A 9,123-nucleotide genomic window follows, 5' to 3' on the forward strand; every position below is an offset into this window, starting at 1 on the left:
TGTATCCACATGCCTGTAGAGAGGCTCCACTTCAGCACTAACAGTCTCAACAATAAAATAATAATAATAATGTAGCACACAAAAGAACCCAAGCCAAGCATAACGAATCTTGATGCTCAAACGGACGGTTGAAGATTAGAGACGGTTCGATGGTTTCCATCTCTCCCTCCCTCTTCTACTAGCTTGCTTCCCCTTTCGCAAAGTAAATCTCGAAACCTTCATCACTCCCGCACGCTCTCCTCCTTCCTTCTGCACACAAACACAAATTCGAAATCGAGTTCGCGTCACCGGACAACCGCCACCGCGTTCGCCAACCACCCTCAAATCCGACATACAAACAGCCACACTCTGCCCGCGACAACACCAATAACCCCGCCGGCTGCGGCGACCAACGACGAGGACTTCAACAGAAAAAGAGCAACGACACAATAAGCGGATGGAAGCAAAGAACACCGCGCAAGTAGTTGAAGGTAATTATCATTCTATCCCACTCCATTCCATCGGGTAGATCGTAGTGATTTTTCCACTTCCAGGAACAGCAACCCTAGCCACCGCTACCAAGGAGTTTTCCAATAACCTAAATCAATTTGCCTAACAAATTGAACTAGCGCAGAGATGAGATTTAATAGAAATGCTACTGCTCTCCGCCCTGGGATTTTTTCCATACGATTTGTGCTCAAAGGTAAAAAAAACCTGAAACATCAGTAACTAGAATACGTCGATAGATCCAAACCCCGCAAGCATCCTGAGAGGCCAAAACTGATAACTGTACGAGATTTTCTACATCCCTTGTCCCGTCAATGTAACCGTTTTTCAAATTAAGTGCCTCTGGTGTGAAATACCGTGAACAAAGAATAGGTGTACCCTGTGCTTCTAGGGTAAAACAACCCGTGCCTCTCTATCCATGCAAAATAGTTTTCACACCACGCAGGGTTTTTTCCTGTAACACTCGACTCCGCTTCTAACACCTGCCCATTTTTTATGCAGCAATGACAAATCCTCGCGATGAAGCTAAAACCCAGCAAAATACTGACGAAGACCCTGTTGAAGAGCATGCAATCCAGCAAACTCCTGTCAAAGGTTTTAGCAAAAGTCTCCACTGTCCATCTACAAAAAACTATATTGAGACATTAATAACTTAACTGCTATCCTTGACAACAATAACTTAACTATGTCTACAAATAAAACTACCTGCCACTTTTTATATATTTCTTTATAGAAAACATTAAAAATGTTCGCACACTATCTTATTTTTAATTCAAAAACAGTTTAACTTACCCAATAAATCTTCAACTATCATTGATGATATTCCTCCCATTATGAAATATCACCTGCAGAGTGCATTTTTGTCTCAGAAAATTCTTCACCCTAACTTCACTTCCCCAGCTGCACTCATAACCATAATTAATATTTTCTTCCATCCCCTGATTAGCTCAATCGGTAACAGTAGTAATAACCTATCTTAACCCAAAAAAAGAAAAAGAAAAATCCCCTTTGGGAGTTTCACATTCCTTATGCATAATCATGGAAGATATAAATTTTAAATGTTTATCAATTATTTTCGGACAAAAGAATATCCTTTTTTGTTACCTGGTCATTATACAGGACATGAAGACGGTGATATTGAAAGCGCAGAAACAGACAGCATGTCTCCTCATTCATCAAAAAAGGACATAGAACAAAACATGAGGAACAAACCACCTGCGGGAGAAATGATAACTTACACCAGGCTCAACAAGATTAAACATCTAGCAACAAGCAAAAAAAGAGAAAATCAGATACAAGCACTGTTTTTACTCCTGGAGCAAAAAGGCAAAAGCAAAAGGAAAATGCTGAAAACATCGTCGACACTAGTACCTTGCAGCATTAGCCATTACCTCTAATGGTACTCCCGCGAACAGCACCAACCACCACGAAGAAACAAGGTGAGCGCAAGAAGAAAAACAAACGACAAAGGGTAGAAAAAGAACAAGACGATACCAACTGCAAAGGTTCAGATACCAATGATGATGACGATGACAGAGAACATGATGCAGATTTCATTCCTACAGACGGCGATGATGCCGAAGAGCATGACAGCGACGCAGAACATGACGACGATGTAAAAACACACTTATGTACTAATTTTGAATACCACTATTCAGCACTCAGGATGTAACGTTCCTTTCTAACGAAACCCTTTCTTTTTGTCTACTGAAACAGCCCAAATCAGGCCAGAAGGACAGAAAGAGGAGAAAGACCAGCGGAAAAGAATTGGCAGCACCAACAGTTGACGAAGAACAGCAAGAAACAAACGAAGAGAAATGCCAAATCAAGGCAGGGGCAGCATTTGCTCATGTCAAGAAAGCATGGGATTTACTTAAAGACCATCACAAGCAAGATATTAGGACGGCAGGATTTGGCAGCATAGAGAACTGCAAAATAACGGGCTCCATCTGCAGACCGCTTGCAGCACACATCTACGACAACCTGGACATAGAAAGCATGACAATAACCTCCGGTGATGGTACCGAAGACAAGAAAATCAAGATTACCAAGGAAGCTATACACAAGGTGTTTGGATACCCAAACGGCACGGAAAAGTCAGCACCAAGGCCAGCGAAGAGCCCAACTTCAATGAAAGAACTGATGTCAGACCTTGGCTTCAAACATACAAATTTCACGCCAAAAGAACTGTTCACGGAGCTAAAAAATTGGTGGAACTAGATGACGAACAGTCAAACAGGAAATCAGTTAAAATAGTTTTCCTTATTTTTTTCCACAACGTTGTCTGCGGGTCAAGCGCCGCTATCTTCGCCCGACAAGCTATAATGGTAGAGGACATGGATTATCCAGAAATGGCAAAGATGGATTTCTGCGAGGTAATCGTCGAAAGTATTAAGGAAGGAGCCAAGATATGGCAGAAACACAAAAATTTGCCTCGGGAAAAAAAGAACAAAAAGCATGTCAATGGTTTGGCACAGGGGCCAGTAAACATGTACCTCGACTCCCTGCTGCTACCAACCGACACAAAAGAAATGCGGAAGATTGCAAAGACAATGGACAAGACCTCATTACCACGAGCAAACCATCTCAAAGAGAGTGACCTAGCGAAAATAGCTAGAGCAGACATGAAAAGGGACGGAAAAGCACGACCAGATGACTATGAATTTGGCAAAATACAGGTATAGCTATATTGTACATAAATCAGTCCTTCCCTTTTTGAAAACGGTTTCCATTCTAATCAACTCCATTCCACCGAAATGATGCAGACATGGAAAGGAACAGCAGAGAGGATCTTCTATGCCAGCACAGCATCAACTTCGTCTTCAATTCACCAGATAGCAGGAGAACATCGCAAACAACAGCAACACCAGAACACGACCAAACTGCTACCACCTCCAGCCAAACGCCGGCGCGAACCACGTGTCGGCACCAGTGGAAGCAGGGAACCAAACAAAAGCATCAGCACAGGACCAGAAGAAAGATTCCAAAGGATAAACAAATTGTTGGAAAAAGTGCTCCATGAAGCAGAACAGATACCCGCAGTAACCACCAGGGCTGAACACCAATGCAACGAAAAAGAAGAGAGATTGGATGAAAAAACAAGAACTCACTCGTGCAACAAACAATTGCCCTAATGGATTCATTAGAACAACTCAGACAATTTCAGGACATAGTTTGCACAAGGTACCTGACAGACAACATGACCCTGCAGACACTAGAGCAAGCAGATCCAGCAGCCTCAAGTAGACTAGCCGATGCCAACCGCACGACTGAAATCGTAGCCACAACAGAACCAAGAGAAAGGAGAAAAAGAAAGAAAGAAGAAGAAGACGAAGAGAGGAAGAGAAGAACAAAATCAAGGGACATAGGCATTGACAAGAAGAAGATAAAGCGGCAAAAACAGGTAAATAAATAGTAATGCATGGTGCCATACGCACCCTAAAGCAAACCCCTGTTTTCATACCTCAGCTGAAAAGAACTATCTCAATGCTTTCAGGAACGTACCAATAGCACGCCAGGCCAAGATGAACTCCAACAGCAGGATGGTGTCAACAACCCCAAAAACAAGAATGAACGCAACAAACAAAGCAACCTCACAACAGACAATGCTACAACAACAACTACCCCAACACAAGCACAAGATACGGTCGACGTCAGAACCTGTGAAGAGGTCAGTATGAACATCCATTTTTCCTTTCAAAACTGGATAGAGTTATAAGTTAACTGACAAACCTCCAACAAAATATAGGCTCAGCTGGAGAACAATGAAGTCAGCAGCCCCGCCAACCAAATGCAAGAGGCTGACCCACAATCAACTGTTGGCATAACAAACGACAAAGAAGAAGAAAACAACGAAGAGGAGGTAAACTTCCATAGCCCACTATACCCCACACCGAAAACTCATAAATGGCAGGAAAGAAAGCGAACCGCAAACTCATATTGTTTGATCTCCAGGTATCACAAGCACTGCAAGACCAAGAGACAACCCATGTTGAAATTGAACCCCATAGTGAACCTCAAATAGACGAAGGCATCACAGAACAGGAACTTTGTGTACAAGAGATTTCCAGTGCCACAACATTGCAGATCACCATCACGAGTACAAAGGAGAAAGCCCAAGACATCCCAGCCGATGACAAACAAGAGACTGTTATACCTGACTAAGAAACAGTCGATGCAGGCACGAATAACTCAGTCATCAACACGGAGGTAAAAATTCAACAACAACAACCACTTTTCAAAATATTTATGATGTCTGAACTACCTAATACACCCCGCCACCGCAATACAAAGATTATAAGGGATGTCTCACCCTTTTCTTTGAACAAATGCAGGAAACAAACGAGTACGCTGATCTCGAAGATCAAAAAATTCAAACAACAACATCTGAAGAGGTGAGGTTACAAAGCTCGAACGCAAATGAAGTTCAATTTATAATTTCAATTTTTATTAAATAGGAAGAGGAAGCAAGCGAAATCACTGGCATAGACATTCAACAAGAAAAAGAAGAGGAGAACACGAGACAAGGAGAAGCCGTAGTTCCAGCAGTAGACAGTCCTGCAACTCCAGAGAAAGAGGTCTTATAAAAAAAATTGTAACTGAACAGTCAGAGAGCGCCCATTTCTTAAACATTTTTTGTGTTGGTGCAGGCAGAAGAAGCTCAAGAAACCACCAACAATCAAGACCATCAAACACAACCAGAGGAGCCCAATGAACAACCCGAACATGTTCTTCGAACAGTAGACAATAATGCCACTGAAGACCAAGCCACAAAAAATTCACTCACCAAACAACAGGTACCAGAGACAGAGGCAGCGTCAACGACTGAAAAGGTAAAATTACGAAACCTGCAACTATGAAATTATAAAATTGCTGCATACACAATCAAATAAACTCCAACCTACCACATTTGTATTCACTCGAATGCACTCTCACTTTGCCGCCTCTATGTTTGATTAGCTGCAAGAAAAAAACAAGGTCAGTGACAATGAACAGCAAAATAAAGAGCAAGAGAAGGACCCAAAACCACCACTGAACGAAGAATCAGTAGTAACAACAACAAATACAGAGGTGAAAACACATAAAACCTCTTCACGAACTTATAGCTCAAAAACACGCATTTGACATTTCACTACTTTCCTGCATCACAGAGAGAGGAGACCAATGAGCAAAAGGAGGGCACTGAAAAAGGGCAACATGTTCTTCAAAAGGTAGACATCAACGTCACAGAAGACCAAGCCCCAAAATATTCACTCACCGAAAAACACGCAGCAGAGACGGCAGCAGCGACAACAACTGAAAAGGTAAAGTTACATAAGTTGATCCTATCAAAGTATAAAATAGCTACGTGGAACCTCAAATGCACTGCCACTTAGCCACATGTGTGTTTCAAAATCTACAAGCCAAAAACGACGGCAGCGGCGATGAACTACAAAAGAAAGAAGAAGAAGATGCCCAAAAACCTCCACTCAACGAAGAACAAGCACAACATTCAGCAGCAGCAACGAGAACAGTAGCAGAGACAATAGAAGCAGCAACGACTGAGGAGGTAAGTTTACATAAGCTGATTCTACGAAAATATAAAGCAGTTCCATGAGAACTCAAATGCACTCAAACTCAGCCACCTTTATGATTGAACAGCTGCAAGACAAAAACCATGACAGTGACGATGAACACCAAAACAGAGAACAGGAGGATCCCCAAGAAACTACACTCAACAAAGAGTGGGTGGAACAGTCAGCATCACCAACGACAGCTCAACAGGTGAAGTTGCACAAAATGTTTCCACAAAATTATGATTTAATCACAACCAAAATAGCTCAAACCACGCACCGAACGCTTCGCTATTTTCCCATAACAGCTGCTATAATTAAAATAAAGTAGCAAGTTAAATTATTTTAATGCTTTTTCAATGATAACGCAGAAACACGAAGAAGGCAACCACGAAGATAGAAGCAATGAAGCAGACACACACATTGTTCCAGAGAAAGAAGCAGAAACCATAGAAGAAAACCCTACACCGTCGTACGATGCCAATTCCCCTGGCAGAGAGGTCAGTGCCAACCAGGTCGAGACTGGAAAACAAGACGGAAAAGACCACCAGCAAGACACGACGGTTGACAAGGAAAAACATGATGCCAAGAAAGGCACAGACGACTCAAATGAGGATGGAGCAGAAACTGAACAAAAGGGTACAACGCAAAAAGAAGAACATAACATGCCGCAAGAAGCAGAAGGAGAACAAGAAAGGAACAACACTGGACAGGACATATCTTCTAGCATCAAAGCAGGCAAGACAATAGAAACTTAATTGCTATCTTGTGATCTTGTGACTTGGAATTATTTTCATTAAATTCAAAATCATCGCAGGCACAATGGAGAAAGGGGACAAAGATAGTGATTCCGTCAACAAACCCATCGAAGACCTGTACAATGTTGTATGCAAGCCATGGACACAGAGAGAAATGTAAGTTCATGCAACTAACTCAAAACACACACACGATCATTTTGACTGTATCATGTGTAAACTAAAACATTTTTCTAAATATACTTTGCAGGGATGAGCTTTTCATTACAACGAACAAGTTTGATGTCAATCTAGGCCATGTCGCCGAAAGCTTCAAGGTCGGTAAATCAGTACGCACCGAAGCAATCGAGCCCATGCTAACAATCTTGAGAAAACAACTAAATGGCACAGGGAAAAAGATTATGTCGTTAAGCAACACTGTAAGTAAAGATCACGGCAAAAGAATCACGTTTAAAACAATATATATGACTTTATAAATAGATAAACTTCCCCTATAACTGAACTGACAAATTCCCTTTGTGTATCTGTGACAAAACAAGCAGCACTCGATAAAGGAAGCTCACGACGAAGATCCAATGTGCTACAGAAATAATGATCAAGAACACATTAGAAAAAATTACTACCTGCCAGGCTTACATCATTTTTCAACATGCAAGAACAAGAAAAACTGCAAGATTTTAACATGGTAAGCAGATCACCTTGCGTACATGTTATGCAAAGTTCTCTTTTTATTAAATATAAGAAGATTTCCAAGTATTTTCTTTTTATTGTTTGTTTTGCAGTTCCTTCTACCATGTTCGTTGTGCGGGTTTGAGCAAGACGAAAATACAAGTCATTACTTCACCATTACAGTTAACATGCAAAAACAGCGCTTTGAACTCCTTGACTCTTCAACTGCATATCCAGGTACAATAGAATTCTTCCACAATGTAACCAGCAAATTAATGAAAATATGGAAGCACGTAAGCACAGAGCTACAACTTTCACAAAAAAGCATCGACCATTTCAAAAGGGTCAAACTGCAGGTGCCACTTCAAGAAAAAGACACGTAAGCACTTCCAACATTTCACTTCTTTCTTTTTTTCAATGCAAGTTTCACTACTACAATTACTGAAATAATTCTATTGTTTCGTCTTTTCAATGCAACAATTACCACTACCATTGCTCCAACACTTCTCTTATTTCTGTTTCTTGAATGCAACAATCTTACTAATACCATTCCTCTACATGCAGAATGGACTGCGCATTCTATATGTACATGAACCTGAAGCACTACTCCAATGATGGAACAGCAGCAACCTTAGAGCCAGAACAAGTACCAGAGTTGAGGAAAAAAATTCTATATCAACTAATCAGTCAACACAGAGGGAACACCAAACTGTCATTAATCAAGTGTACAACAGGTTAGTCTTTTCAGAAACTAAACCTTACAATTTTGTCACACTAGAAGAAGTAATATTCTTTTTTTTAATTATTTTTTTTTGATTCTAACAGATATGCTGAAGTATGAAGTCGATATGGGAGACAAAGAAATGCAACAGATAGAATGTTGCGTACTAGAAGAGTTTCCGCCAAATCCCGAGCCAAAAGAACATATTATGCATGCGACAACCACAAAAGAGCATGAAGTTATTGATGTATCCAGTAAACACAAAGAGGTTATGGATGTCAGTAGCCACGCCGTCGCCCAAGAATTTTGCACAGACCACGAAGAAAAGGATCCACCAATAGAACCAGATCAACCACCACCAGACGACAAGATACCACACCATGCTGAAGAGGAAACGGACGAGCAAAATATCAACAGCAATATCCCGAGCATAGAGCAACTAACAGGCACTGATTTAAAAGAGGATGTCAGAAGCAACGACGTACCAAATACGCAACAACAGGTTTCTAAGTAGAAGAAACAGCCTATTCTTCTTCAAGAAGAAATAGGCTCGACAAGCAATCAGCAAGGCACCTCCAGCACCATCCCTCTAGACTTCCTAAAACCCAAAACAATGGAAAAGCAAGAAGAAGTTGATGAATTTCTTTCAAGCCTTAACCCGCTCCAACTAGACGAATACAACGAGCATGTAAAGATGGGCTTTGAATTCGATGTAATCAAAACATGGCTGAATGACCATGAAAGCTATGAATTCAACAAAGATGCCAAGCCATATCTGACAATCTTGTAGCAAGAATCAGGAGAACATTCAATGCCTCAATCATCTGAGAACAGCTCAGACAAGAAAATCTCGGTCAAGAAGAGACCCGTAAAGCCTTCAAGAAGGCTCGATGGAAAAATCATGATTCCTACTTTTGTCCCAGGAGATTTCAAATTTATG

Source organism: Aegilops tauschii, chromosome 6, assembly GCF_002575655.3.
Source record: "Aegilops tauschii subsp. strangulata cultivar AL8/78 chromosome 6, Aet v6.0, whole genome shotgun sequence".
NCBI classification, from domain to species: domain Eukaryota; kingdom Viridiplantae; phylum Streptophyta; class Magnoliopsida; order Poales; family Poaceae; genus Aegilops; species Aegilops tauschii.